The 19440-nt window shown below is 34.5% G+C and overlaps 1 protein-coding gene across 9 annotated transcripts in view; it reads right to left on the bottom strand.

The window, feature by feature from the left end:
• Positions 1-19440, bottom strand: part of LOC128867594 (high affinity cAMP-specific and IBMX-insensitive 3',5'-cyclic phosphodiesterase 8) — a 422601-nt gene that overhangs the window by 276726 nt on the left and 126435 nt on the right. For all 9 annotated transcript variants that reach the window (XM_054108968.1, XM_054108970.1, XM_054108973.1 and 6 more), the window contains one exon: positions 11085-11136. The gene's annotated coding sequence lies outside the window, so the exon portion shown is untranslated. The remainder of the gene's footprint in view (positions 1-11084; positions 11137-19440) is intronic.

Raw genomic sequence — 19440 nt, 5'->3', positions numbered from 1 at the left:
ATTATTTAATATGCTACTTTTTCTCTTATACCAACTAATCCGCAATTTGTGCTTGCTTCCATTTTTTCGCTTTTTCATCTTTGCGTAATTAATTAAATTTTAATCTTCTTCACTACATGTAAGCGCGCAAAAGGCAGCCCTCTTTAACTTATTTGCCGTATTTTTGCAGAATAAGCTGACAGCATGATTGACCGACAGCCAGTCTGACTGTGACAGCAGCAACATGACTGACGATGGGCGATCTGACTGATGTAACAACTGACCATCATTTATATTTCAAATAATTATCGCAGCACGCTTGCTACAGATTTGTTGAAAAATTATACAATACAATTTAAAATTCTCCTCCCCATAATTCAAAGACGGAAATTTGCGGAATATGTTTTGCTTAAAAGATCTTGCCCAAATTTATATGTATTTGATGCTCTCATTACATCATTTTATTTATACAATACTTGTTTTGTGTCTTACTTAATTGTTATAATTTTTATATTTGTGTCAGAAAAAGTTGTGTTAAGTAGAATTTATTTGTAGTTACATTTTCAAATTTTTAACAAAAAATGGCAACGCTTCAAAAATTTGTTTCTTTATCAAAGTATTAAAGTATTTTCTAATTTTCTTAAATAATTTTATTTGTATGTGGTAACCCTTTTATAAAAATGATGCATACTTAAAGGTTTTGAAAATGCTAAAGTTTCAATACCTTTACAAAGTGGCAACCCTACTCAAAAAGAAATTTAATTTGTTTGCCTTAAATTTCATATTAAAATTCTTTAATTAGTTAAATATTAAAACAAAAGTGCAACCCTGTTCAAAAAATTATAGATTGTGCAGGTTTTTCATATTTTTCAAACAATTAAAGTTTAGAAATTATTTTGTTTCAAATGAAACTTTAAATTTTTTTTTAACAGTGGCAACCCTGTTTAAAAAATTATAGACTCTACAGCTTTTTCAAACCATTACAGTTTCAAAATATTTTTATTTCAAATGATGCTTCTAATTGTTTTCAAAGAGTGGCAACCCTACTCAAAAACGTTTGCTTTTTAAAGTAATATTTAATTTTTTTGTCTGACGCATATACCTACTAACATTTGTTACTTAAATACTAAAACGTGGCAACCCTGTTGAACAAATTTTAGACAATGTATTTGTGCAAGAGCGTTACAATTTAAATACATTTTTGTTTAAAACCAAACTTATAAATTTTATGAAAAGGTGGCAAGTCTGCTGAACGTTCTGTTTTTGTTTAATTAATATCTCATACAAATTTTTCGTCTGATCAGCGTATTTATATTTCTCACTCACTTAAATATTTTTTAAAATGTGGCAACTCTGCTTGAAAATTTTTCAACACTAAAGTTTTTTCTCAAATTGCTTCGTTTTGCTTCCAAAATTCTAATATTTCCCACACTGTATTTAATTAGTTTTAAATTTTTTAAAAAATATTTTTGTGTTTAAACTGTCCAAAACACCCCTCATTTGATGCCCATTTTGATATATATTGTGAACCCCTACTTACCTAACTTTATTTTTGTAAATAGATGGCAACCTTATTTGAAAGCATTCAAAAATATACTTTATACTTTTCGTACCATATCGTACTACATAAATTACATACTTATTTTCTTATTTTTTTATAGTTGTAAGGCAACTCTATTCACAACTTAATGTTACTGTTTGTTGATACTCATATTCTAATGCACTATTGAACTAAAATATTTAATAAATTTTATGTTTCTAGTTAGGCGGCAACCTCTCTCGAATTTTATTTGCATTAAAGCTTTCTCAAAATGCTTTCATTTGGCACCGATATTGTAATTAATTTTCCTACTTTGTCGGAAAGGGCACTTCTAAGGTCCGCTTAAATACGCACTGCGATTTTCAGATACATACGTACATTTATATGTATTAATATAAAATATTAAAGTTGAAAATACGTAAACGCGAGCCTTTCCCCACCAAATTCTACTTTCCTAACAGCTAATTTTTAATTAGTTACAATTTCGTTGGAGTATCAGGAATAAATATGATACATTGCTTTAGACGCCTTGGCGTATGATTGACTTTTAAATTCATATATGAAAAATGAAATATACGCCACGCACTTGGTATTCTTGTTAATTGTTTGTAGTGTACAGTAATTTACTACCCCTGTTATGTTCAATTAGGTACTTAATCTTCTGATAACTGCTTTTCGAGTTGATTGCCAGAAATGACGCACTCCACGCGAACGACTCAACTTCGTCGTTTGACTTAATCACACGTTGCTTTCGTCTATTGTGCTCATTAGTCAATGCCATAAGCTAGACTTCGTCAGCTCAATTTTATATAGCCATTGGAAGGGATGAACCCGTTTTTTAAATTTGTATATTAGCAATTGAACATTTTCAATTGAATCAACTAAAGTTTTTAATAGATAAGTGATTAATAGATTAGTGCATCTCGAGCATATGCAATGAATTAAAAATCTAGATTTAAGAGTTTGTATGTGGCATATTGTGTAGTATACGGACAGCGGAGATTTCGAAACGATTAGATTACTTTTCACAGGTCTCCCATGGCTGTGCGGCAATCTTGTCTGCAATCTTGGTTGTAGGTGTAATTGGCTTGTTCTTTGGAAGAAAAAAATTTTTGAGTTAAAATATCTCGCAACATTTGGCTGGAATGGAAATTTGTAGCACGTCATATCGCTACAGTTTTCCAATGGCTCGTAAATTCTTGTCGGAAATAAAAAGACTCGAATAGAGTTCTAATTCTTAAGATGATTTCTTTTGAGTAAATTAAAAATAGAAAAAAATTGAACATTTTGGACAGTTGAAAAAAGTCTTCTTTTTTCGAAAAATTGATAAAAAAATTGTATACATTTCTTTTCAAAATTCGTAAAATTTTGGTTTTTGGAAATTAATTAGTTCAAATAGAACAGAATTCAGTACTAAAGAGAACAATTTAAATTTGCTTTTAAAATATTAATTTTTTTTTTCTAATCGGTAATATTTGTTATTTCAAAATTGTTTAAAATTTTTTTTTATAATTTGTTTCATTTTTTATTCAAATAAAGAAGAATTCAGTGCTATTTTCTCCAGCTATTCCAAGAGGTTCATTAATTGTTATTCAGAGAAATCATAAAACTTAAAAGTCGAGAAAACAAGCATCAAAATTGTTATATAGATGCTCGATCCCACCTTAACTATGACGCTCATCTGCTTTTATAATCGAATTAGCAGAATCATTGAGAATTAGACTATGTAGCTCTGTGTGTATGTATGTGAGGAATCGATTGTCTTAAAAAAAAATCAATTTTTAGGTTTCGGAAAGAAGACTGCCACAGAAGACGAAATATTCAACAACCAACTAATATAGATACGAAAAAGAGTGAGAGAAAAACCTAAAATGTACCACAAAATAAATCTATAAATCTATATAAATAAATCTATACCGATGGTTCTAAGATGAACTGTGGTGTGGGAGCTGACTTCCATTGGGATTTTTTTTTTTTTTCGGAGCCGCCCAGCCTATCTCAGTCAATTCGTCTTCCTGACTGTACCAGAGTGTTCCAGGCAGAACTGTTGGCGATCAGAGAAGCATGCAAATCACTAAAACTCTACAAGGAAGTTGGTGCAAGAGTAGCTATCTTCTCAGACTGTCAAGCAGCTATAAAGACCTTAGACTCCAACTCCATTTCATCCAAACTAGTCTTACAGTGTAGAGAAGAGCTGGAACTGCTTAGTCATTGGCTTGAAATCACTTTGATATGGGTTCCCGGTCACAGGAACATACGGGGTAATGAGATAGCGGATGAGCTAGCAAGAAAAGGTTCGACACTAGACTTAGCAAAGGCAGTGGCAGTCTCCACCCCACTGAACGCAATAAAAGCATCCATTGCTTCCCACTATCATGCTTTAGCCGAAAGAAGATGGAAGCAACTAACTACATGTAATATATTACAACAAAAAACACACGTGGCCGTCATACAAAATCCAAAGGACGAATGATCTGTTAGGATGCTCTCAGCCAAACATCTCACGCATCACTGCAAGCCTTACAGGCCATTGGAAAGTAGGCGATCATGCAGCTAGACTCAACCTACCCTTCAATCCTACCTGCAGAAGCTGTCAAGCGGAAGGAGCGAAGGAAAGTCTTTTCCACTACTTATGTGAATGTCCAGGGCTAGCTAGGGCACGACTCCGCTTCTTTGGTAAGCCTTTCTTGCAGCAAATTAAAATGAGATCTCAGGCATCGAGATAAAAAATTTGCTGTTATACTTGGACCTCACTAAATGGATCTTAGAACAAAACAAAAAAAAAAAAAAAACATCATTATACGAGGACGGTGTTAGTAAACCGGTGCTGGAAATACTCAACCACTTCAGCAACAACAACAAGCACAAAATAATAATACATATACATCTCTAGAATAATAAAAAAAGGCTCAAAATTCAAGTTAAGTGCCTGAAATAAATTCAAGTTAAGTGCCGGAAACTAACAAAACTTATATTTTTTTTTTAATTTCGTTAGCCTTTACTGAAAAGATTTGTTTTAGACTCCCTTGTCGTATAGTTACGTTATTATTTTGGCAAAAGTTTAATTTTGTGCTACACTGTTGTTTCATGATAATAATTATTTATATAATTTGAAAGAGATAAACATTTTGAACCCTTTCCATTTATGCTCAGAAAAAATTTCTCGAATACGCAAATAAATCTTTTACTATGATACATTACCACCAATACAATTAGTAACTATTTGATGCAAAAATTAAATAACTCGGCAATTGCACTGTGAAAATATAAAAAAAGATAACGAAAAAGTCATATTTTTGAATAATTTTTTTGTAATAAAATTTAAAGAATATCCATTTCATGAGAAATACATACAAAACTGAGTATCCGCCTCTGCAACATGAATTTCGTATTCATGAATTTTAATTCTCCAAAATCGGAATTTTCTAACACTCTAAACGCCCTGCGGTAAATAATTGAAGTTTGTTAAAAACAGAGTCCATTTAAATTTACAAAACAAGCCAAACAAATGAAACTAAGCAAATACGTAAATCCTGGTGTATGTATTTGAGCGCAATGGAAACCCACATTCATGTGGTTAGAAGTAAGTTTAAGCACATTACACAAAATTCAAGGGAGTATTTCATGCTCATAACCTCGCTGAATAACTTCCCATCACATTTGGACGTACTTATTGTGCATTTAATGCCAAAATTGTCGATATGCATGAAGCGTATGAAATTGAAAAGGAACTGAAAGAAAAATATGAAAACAAAGAAAGAGAAGCATGAAGAGCACGAAAAGTCAGAGTAGTTAAATCTAACGCATTTGGAAAAGAATATAAAAACAAAGAAAGATAAGCATGAAAAGCATGAAAAGTCACAGTAGGGGAACCTAACGCATTTTTAGGCACAAAAATGGCCTACGAACCAAGCCAGTGACAAGAACAAAAATGTAGGAACTCAACGTTGCGAAAACAAATGTGGCTTTACGCAACCAAACTTACTCTATATGTATAATATATATATATAATATATATATATATATACATTTATGCACGTGTACATGTATCTATGTGTATGAATGCAAACGATTGAGGAAGTGATAAGTTGACAGTTGTGGCAGACAGCCAGTCAAGCGACAAACCCATTACAATCAACCAACATATCCGACAGTAACAAATATTTCAAACTTTGCGTGTTTGCATGCGTGAGTGCGCCTCTTAGCATCCCCGCAGGGAAAAGCCAAACAAGTACAGAAAGCTTCTAATTCAGATACTGGTATTTACTGGAAGAAATTTGGTCATTAACTACAATAATACCAGTAGTAAAAGGATTCCTAAACTTATCTGCAATTTAGTGGATTATTTTTTTCTTTTTGTTTGATAAGAAAGTACCAGGTCACAGCAATACATCACGATGATTAGAGAAATAAGCAAATACTCGTTTTTTATAGATATTTTTTAGGAATTTTTTTTAAGAAAATAAAATGCGATCGTTTTGATTTTATAGCATGTTATTATTGACATCAAATAATATACAAAAACAATTTTTTTTTTTACATATTTTTTTGTAGTAGTGTGGCACCAAAGTAAGCGTCTTAAAAAAAAGATAGGTGGCTTGTCAACAGGATTTTGGCTCTTCAGGATATCTGAAACGAAAATTTTAAACTGATTATTATTCTGTAGGCTTGTCATTCTGGCAGGTGCTACAATGGGATTTTTTTTTTGGAAAAATAACAAAATGGCGGACTTTTGAAAAAAAGGTATATTTTTCGGATGCAAATCAGACTGTAGTAGGGAAAGTTGGAGCTGAAAAGAGACGAAAGTAAAACCCGCCAGAATGACAAGCCTCCAATACTTTTGGAGAAGTTCAGGTGTAAAGAGTCCGTTTAAGCATTTCAACAGCAAACACCTTAAAAGCATGTTTGGGACTAAAAGAATAATAATCCACTTCCATTTTCCAGACGGAGGTTCACGCCTTAGAGCTGTGTGCCAGAGAATGTCTTTGAAACTTTGTGACCTTGATGTGGATTCCGGGACATAAGGGGCACGAAGGGTATGAAATTGTGGACAATTTAGCGAAAAAGGGGACAAGCACTCCCTTTATAGTTTCTGAACCTTTCTGCGGGGTAAATAATAGCTTTAAAAGTGCCTTTCTGCGTGTGCAAGATCAACGAGGCCTAATCGATTATTGGAGAGCCCAATCGGACATGCGGTAATCGAAAAGACTCATAGATCCAGAATGGATAAAGGTAGAAGCAATCCCTAACATAAGCAGAAAGGATATACAACTTTACACTGAACTACAAACAGGGCACTATAAACTTAATTATCACATGAAAAAGATAGGTGCGATAGAAAACGATTCCTGTAGACTCTGCAAAGAGGCACAAGAAACAGAGGAACACGTTCTATGCGAATGCCCAGCGGTGGCATGACGCAGACTAAATTACCTTGGAAATGGGGCCATAGAACCAAATCTCTTGGTGGAAATTAAGCCTACAGCAGTCTTAGGATTTGCTAACAGCGTCAAACTCTTTGAGTAGGCTACAGAGCTGCACAATAGATTTCTTCAGGTCGCAGTGCTCAAACAGCCAATCAATAATAATAAGGGAATAATGGAGTACAACATAGTCGGGACCCACAGAAATAAGAGTCACGGAACACTAAAATTTCTATCAATTTTGGTTGGGTAATGAAATTTTACATAATACAGTACAATCGTGATAGTCCGACATTTCTTAATCCGACACGTTCGGTAATCCGACAACCTCATAATGTCTATGGATTCAATTGGCATTATTTTATTTTGATCAGTCGTAGCAGAGCAGCAGAGGGGGATTGTGTTTTGTTTCCCCGTCACAATGTATTTGTCATTAAATTTGAACGACGCCAGTTCTCTCGCGATTTCTGACGGTGTTGATGTGATTTTTTTCTGTCTTTTCGTGTCCTTATTTTCTGATTTGGTTTTACTTAGTGATGGCATCGACGTCAAACAAACGTAAACATACAACACTTACGCTGAATGATAAATGGGCCATAATTCAGCGATACGAGCGTGGTGAAACACCTTTTTACCTAAGTGGGATCTACGGAGTGGAACCTTCGGTAGTGCGGAATATTTGATAATCCGACAACGAGTCGGTCCCGTATGTGTCGGACTATCACGATTGGACTGTATTAAAGTAAATGTGAATAAGCATTTTAGTTAATCTACATATGAAACTTTTCCAGCGCCGATGAGCCAGAAATAAAGTGAAGAAATTGAATGCCAAACAGGTTTTTTTTTTCAAAAAAAAAGGGCATTGTAGACAAATCTTAGCAGCAACGGTTGCATAAGATATCAAACTGAAATTTAAGTAGCATTAATTACGTTTATATTCTTAAAGTGAATACCTTAAATTTTATTTTCTCTTCAATTTTTTTTTTTCGTTTGTTTCATTTGTTTTACATTTACTATAGTGCAAGTTTGAACCAATTTTTGATTGCTTAGTCCTTTACTGAACCTGAAGGAAGTTTCATTTAATGCTCTTCGTTGGACACGATTTTTAAAACCTTCGGTTAACTACTCGGGCCTGGACTTTTTAGAAAGTTATATCCATAAATTCATAGCACATTAAATTTTTGGAAGCTACTGGAAAGCTCAAGTCGTTAGCTATAATAGAAACTTGTTAAATTGTTAGTATAAAATGTTATTCTAACTGGTATTTTGCAGAAGCGTAGCCGGACAATTGACATTTGTAAAGACATCTTAGTTTTAGAATTACCACTTGCCAACTTTTAAGAAATGTATAACGCGAACTGCTTGGGCTGGAAAGTGAAATGTCGATATTCTAGTGCATAACTAGTATTTTTTCCTGCAGGTAGGCTGCGCGGATTACTGACGTTTACACCCACACTCTTGTAGCAGTTTACTTGCATGTACGTGTACACTTGGGAGTGCTGGTGTGAGAATGCTGTTAATGGCGAGCATTTTATTTCCAATGCGAATTGTTAAAATTAGAGAAAATTTCAGAGCACGCTGTCACGTTCCTTGAACGCCTGATTTCATTTTGGTTTCGCAAACTCATAAAAAATACAATCAACTCAATTTCACGCCGGATGCCGAATGCTAAATGTGTGTGTATATGTGTGTGTGCATGAGTGTGGGTGTTGAAAAAATAAAAATTCATTGTGGCAGAGAAAGCATGGAAAAATTTTAGTCACCCTTTCGCAGTTCCAAAACTTTAAGGAAAAAAAAACCAACACAGCTTGTTGACCTGCACGAAGCCAACCAACCAACTTTTACACTTTTTCACAATTCTTAGTGACGTGGCTTAAAGCTTTGATTGGGTTTGACATTGTGGGCGAACAATTTTGTTATATTATAATATTGTTTAATTTGTATTGCCTGTTCCTATAAATGCTGCGTCAGCATGCACTTTTTATAATTTCGTAAACTTTAATTTAATTGGAAGTGGTACTGAATTTATTTCTGTTTACAAATTTATATTTTAATAGAAATCCACACAACAGAAAATAAATCATGCAAGTATGCTTTTCTTTTATGTCGTACGAAAAATCCATGGCGGTATCAATTAACAGTAGACCGTTAGACGAAAATTAGTATGTCGTAACTTTTACTAAGGGAGGCATGGTAAATTGAAAATTTTAAAGTCGTTTTCCTCGGCATTTTGGTTTTCTGCATTATGACACCCTTACAGGAAATTAGCGATATATGCTTGCTTATTTATAGTGAGTGTCACTGAAAATCGTACATTATTTTTGTAAAGTTGCCTGATTTCTTTAAATAACATCAATTTTTAAGGTCGAATCTTAACCGCTGCACGTGCCGCAATCAGAGTGAGCTGTTTGGAACATAAACTAGACTTAAGCTATGGACACTCTAGTATTCTTAAAAACTTTGAGTTCATCTCCACGGTGCTTGATCGTTATGCACTCTCGCTAGGTCCGAACGGAACTCTTTCCATTCATATTCCCTCAAGGGAGGAGTGGGCGCTGTGCAACATTTGTAGGCAGGGCATGGCAAATATGTTTACGGATGGCTTGAAGTTGGACAGAAAAGTTGGTGCGAGAGTATTTTGTGAGAAGCTCCTCATCAAGCTCAAATTTAGAGCTCCGCACCACTGTAGGATGTACCAAGCGGAGGTAGCCCTAATTAAGATAGCAGTGAATGCAATTATGAAAATATCTACTCCGGTAGTTAAGCGACAATTAGGGCTCGAGGTTTGTTGTTTGTGCGTTCAAAATTAGTTGGAGAATGCCTGACTTCTTTCTCGATTGCATCAAAGAACTTCGATATTCAACTCATTTGGGTTCCCGATCACAGTGGCATAGAAGGAAACTGCTGGGTTGATGAGTTGACTAGACAGGGGACCCTGGAGATGAATTCATCGCAAAATGAGAGGCTTGGGATTCCCTTGAGAGTCTGTGGTATGTTCCTGAAAATATGAGCCTCGCGTCAACTCAGCGAGCGCTGGACTTTGCACAACTCGCGAGATTCTTCTGGCCACGGGTATATCGGGGACGCTCAAAAGAACTTCTATGGCTGACAAAGCCCCAGCTCTCGAATTTGGTAGGTAGGCTTACCGGATATTGTCCGTTAGGTGCTCATGCGGTGAGACTTGGAAAGACATTTCTGCAGAAGCTGTCTGATGGACGATCTTGTATCATCTCAGCCCCTTTTTCTCAGCTGCTCCGCTCTCATCATGCAAAGATTTAGACATATAGGCTATGCGGGTTTAAATATCGCACATCGGTGTGCAGCCCACTAGTCACACTTTATGGAGGAGCAGAAGATTTTCCAAAAAATTAGAAAACGAAATATTTTAATTTGAAACCTCGATACCTTTTGATAGTATTTCAAAAATTTTGCAAGAATTGATAGTTGAGCAAACAAATTTAAAGAAATTTTCGGGTAAAGTTCGCCTCTTTTTTGGCCGAAGCCGAACCGAAACCGTACTGAACTTTTGTGGCCGAACATGGTCGAAGTCTGACCAAATTCGGTAGTTCACTACGTAGTTTACTTCTTACAAGTATGTAGTTAATATTAAAAAAAAAACTGGTGGTATAAATAATAATCCAAGATTTCTTGAAAAACTTAAATAAACATTTACAGCATTTAAACAAACTTTGCCGAGTTTTTTTAATATGGAACTTTTAATAATTAGAATATTTATGAAGTATTTTGCCTAAAATAAGAAAAAAAAAAGTCAGAATATGCCCCGGAAGTCCCATAATTACTTAAGAGTTAACAGTGTCCCATAATTACTTAAGAGTTAACTCAAATCTTGCGCTACTTGATATGAAAATTTGATGAGCTAGAAAAGTGTATACCTGAAAGAATCTGATTAAATTTTAATAATTTTTTTTTTTGAATTTTTTAAAAAGCCTTGTTATTTGGTTTATCCCGTATTTGCAATAAAACAAGGTGTGCTTATAGAATAAATTTAAAAAATAAAAGTAACAAAAAAGCTGTACGCTTTTTAACAGGTCTCACTGCGTGCCTACATAAATTTAACTACACAGCAGTATTGCACAAAAAATATGGATTCAGAATACTTCTTTATTTTATTGAAAACTTACCACAAAAGTTCGCGTTAAAAGTCAGTCCAAATTAGTATTCCCGCTTTCTACTCTAAAAATAAGAAAAATAATCTAGAATGAGTTTTCAATTGTAGTGGAAAGTAGTATGAAATCAATGCTTAGTAAAATTGTAGAAACTTAAAAAAAATTAAATAAATTTTTTACTCAAATATGTGTAATAGCCAACAAACAATTATTATTTATTTGCATTATTCAAGAACGTATAAAGTGACTTAAAACTACTTAGTAGAAAATAATATAAATATTTGTATATTAAAACATACGATACTAAAAGTCATCAAAGAAAAACTTCGTGTACACGGTACCAATTTTATAAGGGGTAATTAAATTTCAAGGGTTGATGTTGAATGGGAACCACACCTAAACGTCAAGTTGTTTTCTGCATTCTATTTGACATTTTTCGATTTCGGACCAATTCAATTTGAACCATGGAAAGATGCACAATCGAACTACGCGTTAAAGTTATTCAGGCTTATTATGAAAACGGGCGTTCAAATCAAAATGCATATCGCGCACTTCGTGAAGAAAATCATCTTAAGTGATGAGGCACATTTTCACCTCAGTGGATTCGTCAATAAGCAGAATTGCCGCATTTGGGCGAATGATAATCCAAGAGCGATTGCCGAAAAACCAATGCACCCACAAAGAGTGACTGTTTGGCGGCATCATTGGGCCGTATTTTTTCCAAAATGAGGCCGGTCAGGCAGTTACTGTGAATAGTGTTCGCTATCGTGAGATGATAACGAACTTTTTATGACCCGAATTGGAAGATATGAATGTGGCCGACATGCGGTTTCAACAGGACGGTGCCACTTGTCACACAGCTAACGAAACAATGGCTCTTTTGCGCGAAAAATTTGATGGCCGAATAATGTCACGTCACGGCGATGTCAATTGGCCGCCAAGATCATGTGATTTGACACCGTTGGGCTTCTTTCTTTGGGGTTATTTGAAAGAAAAGGTGTACGTCGATAAGCCAGCAACAATTCAGGAGCTAAAGGATGAGTTAATTCGGCACATTAACGGCATAGCATCTCAATTATGCATCAGCGTCATCGAAAATTTGGACCATCGGATGGAGGTGTGCCGTCGAGGCCGCAGCGACCATTTGTCCGATATTTTGTTCCATGCGTAATAGAGCCATACCAGTATTATCATAATAAAGAGAAATGATATTAATTTCCTAAAAAAATTGTATTTTATTCAAAATCAACACCGGCCCTTAAAACTTAACCACCCTTTAGTATCCATTGCGTATACTTCATTTCATAGCGGGAACGTTCAACTATTGCTTACGTTTTTCTAAAACAGCAAGAAGAGTATTTTGGAAAGTAAACAACCATTTTTTTAGTAGTTGGTTATTTTACCTTTCCTTTGTCATTCACATACTTATCATAGTACTTAAAACTATTTCTTGAAAAATAGGTACTTTGAAGCCATCAAGTCGTTTTAAAAATTAAGATAGGTAAGTAGCAACAATAGTTTCACCTGCATAGGAAATTTTTCCTAGATAGCAAAAAAAGTTGATTTTTGTCGCAGAGTGTTAGACAACGTACAAAATTAAGCAAACTATCGGAAGACTAATAATTCTTGCAAATGGCGGCTTACGTAAGTCATAATCGATACTTGTGAACTGAACAGCTGCAAACAGACAAGCAATGGAGCACCTAAAGACCAAAATAAAGTTTTTCATCATTAAAAAATCTTTTTTTTTTGCATAATATAATATTTAGTAAAAAAGTTATTCAAAAACAAAATTAAAATGATTAATTTTGCGCCACTTTGTATTCACGCTTCCTTTTAACCTTCCTACGGTCTTCAAATTAACTGACGCGGACGGACTTCGGGTCAAATTTGACCCAATACTATATTTTCAAAGTTTATACTTGGTTTTTGATTATTTTTACTGTTAGGTTTTTTTCCATTAAATGGGTATCTTAAATAAAAATCAAACTCCAAATATATTTATCCCATTTTTATGTGAATAATACAAACTTTAACAAAAACGTTATATCAAAAAGATATTCATGAATAACGAAAGCTTTAAACAAAAAGTGTATTTAATAATGAAAGAAAAAAGAAATAAATTATTTCAGACAGTTTCGTATTTTTTTGTCTATTTCAAGTGAAAAATGTGCTCGTGTTGAAGTTTGTCGCTTTTTTATATAGGGTGTTACGAGCTGCATACCAAGGTTTCTCCAAGTAAAAACGGCGCTTTGTAAGGTATGGTTGGCGAATTTGAATAAAACGAAAGCGTTATAAGCTGAAATGTCGATTATGTTACTAAACACTACTTGAGGCCACCGTTTTGTCATTCGTTTGCAAGTGTAACTGCTTACAGCTTTGTCCAATGTGTCTACACCACCTTTACATTTATTGTAGTCCAGTATTATTTCTGGCTTTTTATCCCGACGATTACTAATTTTTGAATCATGGTGTAGAGTGCTAAGTAGAATCACAGCTCTATTCTTCTTAGGTATGTACGAAATGAGAGTTGTTTGTTCGGTAAAAGCGAAGATTGATGAATTTAGTGGTCTTCTTTTTATGTTCACTAAGTCTGGTGGTAGCTCGGGCTTGTTTTTGCGTATTGTTCCTACTATCGTTTCTCCAATAATTTTTGTGCCAATTGATAAGACGTGAAAAAATTGTCGGTTGTGAGGTTATGTCCTTTTAGCCCTTCAATCAAATCAAGAACAACACGCATGCCTTGATTTTTTTCGGGGGTTCTTCCGATTGCCTTGCCAGTGTAAGGTTGGATGTTCCAAACATAGCTCGTTGTTGAATCACAAAGTACCCAAAATTTGATTCCATACTTTGCAGGCTTTGCTGGCATGTACTGGCGGAATGGACATCTTCCTCTGAAAGCTACTAATTGTTCATCGATGGTCACGTTTCCCGTTGGATTGTAAAGCTTAGGTAATATCTCAACCCGTTGATTCCACAAATCACGTATAGGAGCAAATTTATCCTACGATCTTCGTTCACTTCGAGTTTTCCTGTTGTCGAACCTAATCACTCTCGATATTTTTTTGAAAGTCTTCAAAGGCATAGTTGCAGCGAATATTGGTCTTCCGGTTTCAGGGTTCCAAAGACTTTCACAGCTTTCGTTATTTGATCGAAAAACGCCAGCTAATATTAGCAATCCAATAAATGCAAATAGTTCGATGTTTTCAATATCCAGCCATTCTTCACCGTATATTCGTTTTCCCTCAATGTTTGTGTAGGTCAATATCGTACGTATCAAAGGAGGTGGAAAAAATAGTTCAAAGCTAGAAATTTCTTTTTCGGTAATTCGTGAGCACGAGTAACGCGTTAGTCCAGGAATCAAGCTGATAATATTTTCTCTTGAAGCTCTTCCGGCACTTGTTACAAGAGGGGCTTTTGAAAAGTTTATTTGACCATTTTTTGACGACATCATTTCAGAAGGCTCAAGAGAATTTTCGTCATCACTAAAATCACTGTCGGAAGAATCTGCAACCTCATCATGATCCTCGAATTCAGAACACGATTCCTCATCATCCGAAAACGCGGCCAAAGAGAATTCACTTTCACTATCACTCATCGTTACGAAATAAATAGTCGAATAACCAAACAAAGCACGTGCTTTTAAATTTATGTTTACTGTGAACTCAATAAAAGCAGATTAAATAATACAATGCAACCGCTGAGCCGAAAATTTGCAATTAATATAGCAAATAAATTTATCAAATAACGTCTGATTTATAATATACGTTGGGTCAAATTTGACCCGAGGGTCGTAGATGTATAAAAATTTATAAGCGACAGAGCCTAAATTATTTATTTTTAATTTTACGCTTATTATATAAAATATAATAAATTAGAAGAAGTCACGAAACATCAAGTCCTGAAAAAATTTGGTTCTTGAAAAAACTTAATTTTTTTCCTGAAATGGGTCAAAAATGACCCGAAGACCGTAGGAAGGTTAATAACAATTCAAAATTTGATTTAGTAGAAGGAAAGCCCATAGCTAAAATTCATTTCAGGCTCTAAGTAAAGCAACATTAAAGCATACGAGTGGGGGTTCAAAAGTTCGCTTTGTACATAGGAGGTGCGGGAATGTTGGCATTCCTTATTACTTCAAGAATCAATCCAACTGTAAACACCAAATCTCAGTCAAAACAGGAAATCACGTGAGATAGCTGTCCGCTCTAACGAGCTTTTATAATAACTTATTTTATTCAAAATAATCATGGTGAAAAGACTTCAAAGGTAAGTTCTTTAACAAACCGTTATTTGGCTTTGAGCGGATTTGACAGAATCAGCTGATGAGTTGACTTCACTTGAAGGATGTTTACAAAAAACTGAGATGTTAAGGCTATACGATAAAAATCAACCAATGACACTTCGTCGCCGTCTGAACAACAAATGATTGGACGAATGTGTGTGAATACATCTGAATTGACGTGGTAGCCCAAGTTCCTCTCACAATTTGCTTTTTCACCATAGCTAAATAGCAAACCGGGTAATCTATCGTCCTTCCTAAATAATACTGTTTCTGGATATAGACGCACAATCGAAAGACAGTCGTCGCACAATATTCTCACCTTCTCGTAAGAAATGAAAAGTTCCTTAGCTAATTAGTGTGGTGAATATGCCAAATGAGGCATTGCTGCCCACTAAGTATCTCTACCATTTTTGCTATATGCCTTCTTAGGTATAACAGTGCTTTCTCTACAAGAAAAATTACTTTGTGTTGCCTCTTTTGGTGTTCTGCGTAATTTTGAAGCGAAATTGAGTTGAATTCAAATATTATATTTCTTGTCGGTAGCGCTAAGTTATAATAATAATCGTATGAGCATTATTTTGTCGGCGTGAAACATCAACTGATAAACAAAAATTCATGACAAATATCCGATAGCAATCCGTCTACGAAAAAGTTTGTCATATAATATATTAAAACCAGCTGCCGGTTTGCATGAATTTGAGAGTTCCCCCATTTCACAGCACAAATGCAAGAAATAGCTTGCAAAGGCGCTACGATCCGAAAATTATGTTGAAAATACATTTTTTCAATATTAATTATTAGGTTTGATTTACATATGAAAAAGATAACAAACAGCCAATCTTCCTATTAAACTAATAGCATTAAATATAATTTGCTTTGTAGCGCCATCTTGCAGTGCTTTGCATAAAAATTGGACATGAAAGATAATTTGTTATTTCAAAAAAATCCCCAACATAAGTTAATATATATTAAAAAAATAGCATTCATAATATTTTAGTAAATATAAATCTTCATAAAAACATAGTATTAGTTAAAAATAATTTGTTTGAAAATTTTTCTGCCTCGAGATTGATTTTGTGACATAATCCATTGATCGTTCATTTTGAAGTAAAACTTCTTAGTCGATGGCAAATTCAAAACCAAATGCACACATTTGTAGTCTGCGCGATCTATGTAAGAATTCCTATTCCATAGATGTACGCCAAATACAACCACATTCCAAATCATGCTAACCCATTCCGGGTTACTAGAAAAAAGAAAGAATGAATCTATATACTAGGTTGTTCAATAAGTTTAGCGTTTCGATAAAAAAAACACTTTTTTATGGTTTGAAATATACTAAGTATGCAGTATAGTCTCTCTTAACATCAATACTTTTTTTCCAACGAGATTCTACTTTATGACTTCCATCCCTGAAGTTCCCAGATGGAAGTTTCTAGAGACCAAATCTGGTGAACCCGATGTATGCTGCAACAATTCGAACTTTCATTCATGGATTTTAGCCATTTTCAAAATGCTCTTTCAACACAGTTTATTGTCCGGATGAAAAATATTTTTTTCTTTTGCAAAATGGGTATTTTTTACGAATTTTTTTCTTCCTGGTTCTCTTGGACCAGGTTACAATAAAATTCAAAGTTTATTGTTTTACCAGCTTGCAAGTAATCCACAAACAAAATTTTATTCACATCCCAAAAAAACTGTCACTAACACTTTCTTTGCCGATTACTAGGATTATGGTGATGGACCCAAGTCTCATCCATAGTGTTAAATTGATGCACAAAATCCACTTTATATTATACTTTCGAAAACGCTCTAAATGTTGTTGAGAAAGTAGCATTCGAATGTGTTTTTGTTCACTTATTGGCGAATGCGGCAGCCGTTGTGCACACAGCTTTCTGAAACCCAATATTGCTTACACTGCCCAATGAGATGCCTAGGGCTTCAACTAAATCTCTTTAAGTCACTTGCATTGTACGATATCCTGTATTTTTTCTACGAATTCTGATGTAGTTGCAGTTTTTGGACGCCCTTGACGTACGACGCCATTTCAAGAAATTATAAATCTTCCGATAGGGTGGATTCATTTTGCTCCACCATGTATAGAAAAAATACACAAATAAACGGAATAATATCGTGCAGAACACAAGTAGACAGTCAAGCTGAAGTCCACTATGCGTTAAAGGTGACAGATTAAATTTTTGTGTACCTATTTTTCAATATGAGTTTTTTTATTTATTTTTGATGCTCCTTTCAATTACCACATTTTATGTTTTCTAGCTAAAATGCAAATCATGAATGTATCCGCAAATTGTCTGTTTCATGAGTGACTTATGAAAATTAAATGAATAAATAAATGAAATCCTCCGTATTATATTGAATTTACTATACAAAATTAAAAAATATTATGTGCGCTATATGGCGAAAAAATCAATAGAAAGTCCCGGATACTCCAAAGCTGAATTTGTATTGAAAATAACTGCAGCATCAAAAGGAGCAACATTCAACAGTAAACAGCAATCATCTAACTATAAATGAGACGATGCGCAATAACAGGAAAAATACAAGTATCAACAGGTTGTAGCAGTCGGCAGAGGCGCCGGTGAAAGCGGAAAATAAAATCACCTGAAGCGCCACTAGAGGCGTTGGCAAGCAGTACTCTTGTGAAAATAAGCATAAATGTGCTGAAGGCAAAGAATGGCAGCCAAGCTTACCGACTGCAGGAAATAATCTAGACATGGAAAAAAGCAATTGCGTAATCAAACAAAAAATTTTAGCAGTGAATGAACAAATAATAAAAAATAAATGAAATTCTAAGCGAGCACATGGAATTCATCATAAAACTTTAGTGCACTGTGTACACAGGGTAGGCACATGTCCCATAAGAAGTAACTGACTGACTTAAGAAAAAAATATTTGAAGTCTCTTCTTTTAATATTTAATTTCGTTAAAGAGTTTATTTAATCAACTTTACATTATTTTTATATCAAAACTTCAGTGAAATTATAAAAACAAAATAAAAAATGGACTTTTTACTTGTGACCCACATTTATGTAATTTGAGTGAAACACCAAATGATTGAAAAAGTTGTTCCTAATAGCGGCCGCAGCAGGCAATGACAAATGGCAAACTATATCTCATTCGAAGGTGGTGTAAAATTTAAAGTCTCCTCTTTGTAGAAAAACCTCAAAGCACACCATACGAATTGAAGGACAAGCTCGGCCTGCATTGTGAAATTCCTATATCTCATAGAAACGACACAAAATTTAAAATAATCATCTTTTGACTTACTTCCCTTTAACATTATCATATAATGGTGTCCAATAAACGTTACAATGTGAGCCATTCCTTCAAAAAAATGATTCCCCGAAAATGCTGCCCGATGAAATTACGCATTACCTATTATTCGTGCTGGATGCAGTTTCATTTTAACAAAAATTCCAAAGTAAAAGTTTAAGTCATATAAAAATGAAATTGAATAAAGTTTCGTCCTTTTTCACCATCTGCAGCTTACTCTCGCTAAATTTCAGACTGCTCGACAATTATACCAAGTTCAGTTTTCTGGTAGTTTGAGCTTTGTGAAGTAATGAACCCCAGCTTTGAAGTTAAAATCTTTTCTGAGATAAAATGTAGGCAACTCTTGTTGTCTAGACTACTGTATTTCAAACTGAAGTAATCATCGTAACATATCTTTGGCAGCTGAAAAGAGCGACTCCCGAGTTTACGCACACATCTGCTTGGATAGCCAGCTGCTATATGAGAAAACTCCAAAAATGCGCGTGAAGCTACATAGGGATGTATATTCAGACTGTGCGGGCTTAGCAGATACAATAGAATTATTCTGCGGTAAATGTCAGGTCAACGAAAAAGCTGGAACACTTGGTCGAGCTGGGTTGATGGAAAAATTTATTGATCCATGACTGGTTCAGATAACTTTTAAATGAGCACCTCAAGAGGATTTAGGTAAGTATGTCGATTTTATGCATTGGGACTATTTGTTTCACAAGAGGCAAGTACTTTATCAAAGGCATCTAATGGGCAACGTGTTAGTGCCTACAAAATAGTTTCAACATAATTCAATATTAGTCCACT

Source organism: Anastrepha ludens, chromosome 6 (assembly GCF_028408465.1).
Source record: "Anastrepha ludens isolate Willacy chromosome 6, idAnaLude1.1, whole genome shotgun sequence".
Lineage (NCBI taxonomy): Eukaryota > Metazoa > Arthropoda > Insecta > Diptera > Tephritidae > Anastrepha > Anastrepha ludens.
This window is presented reverse-complemented; position numbering and strand designations above follow the sequence as displayed.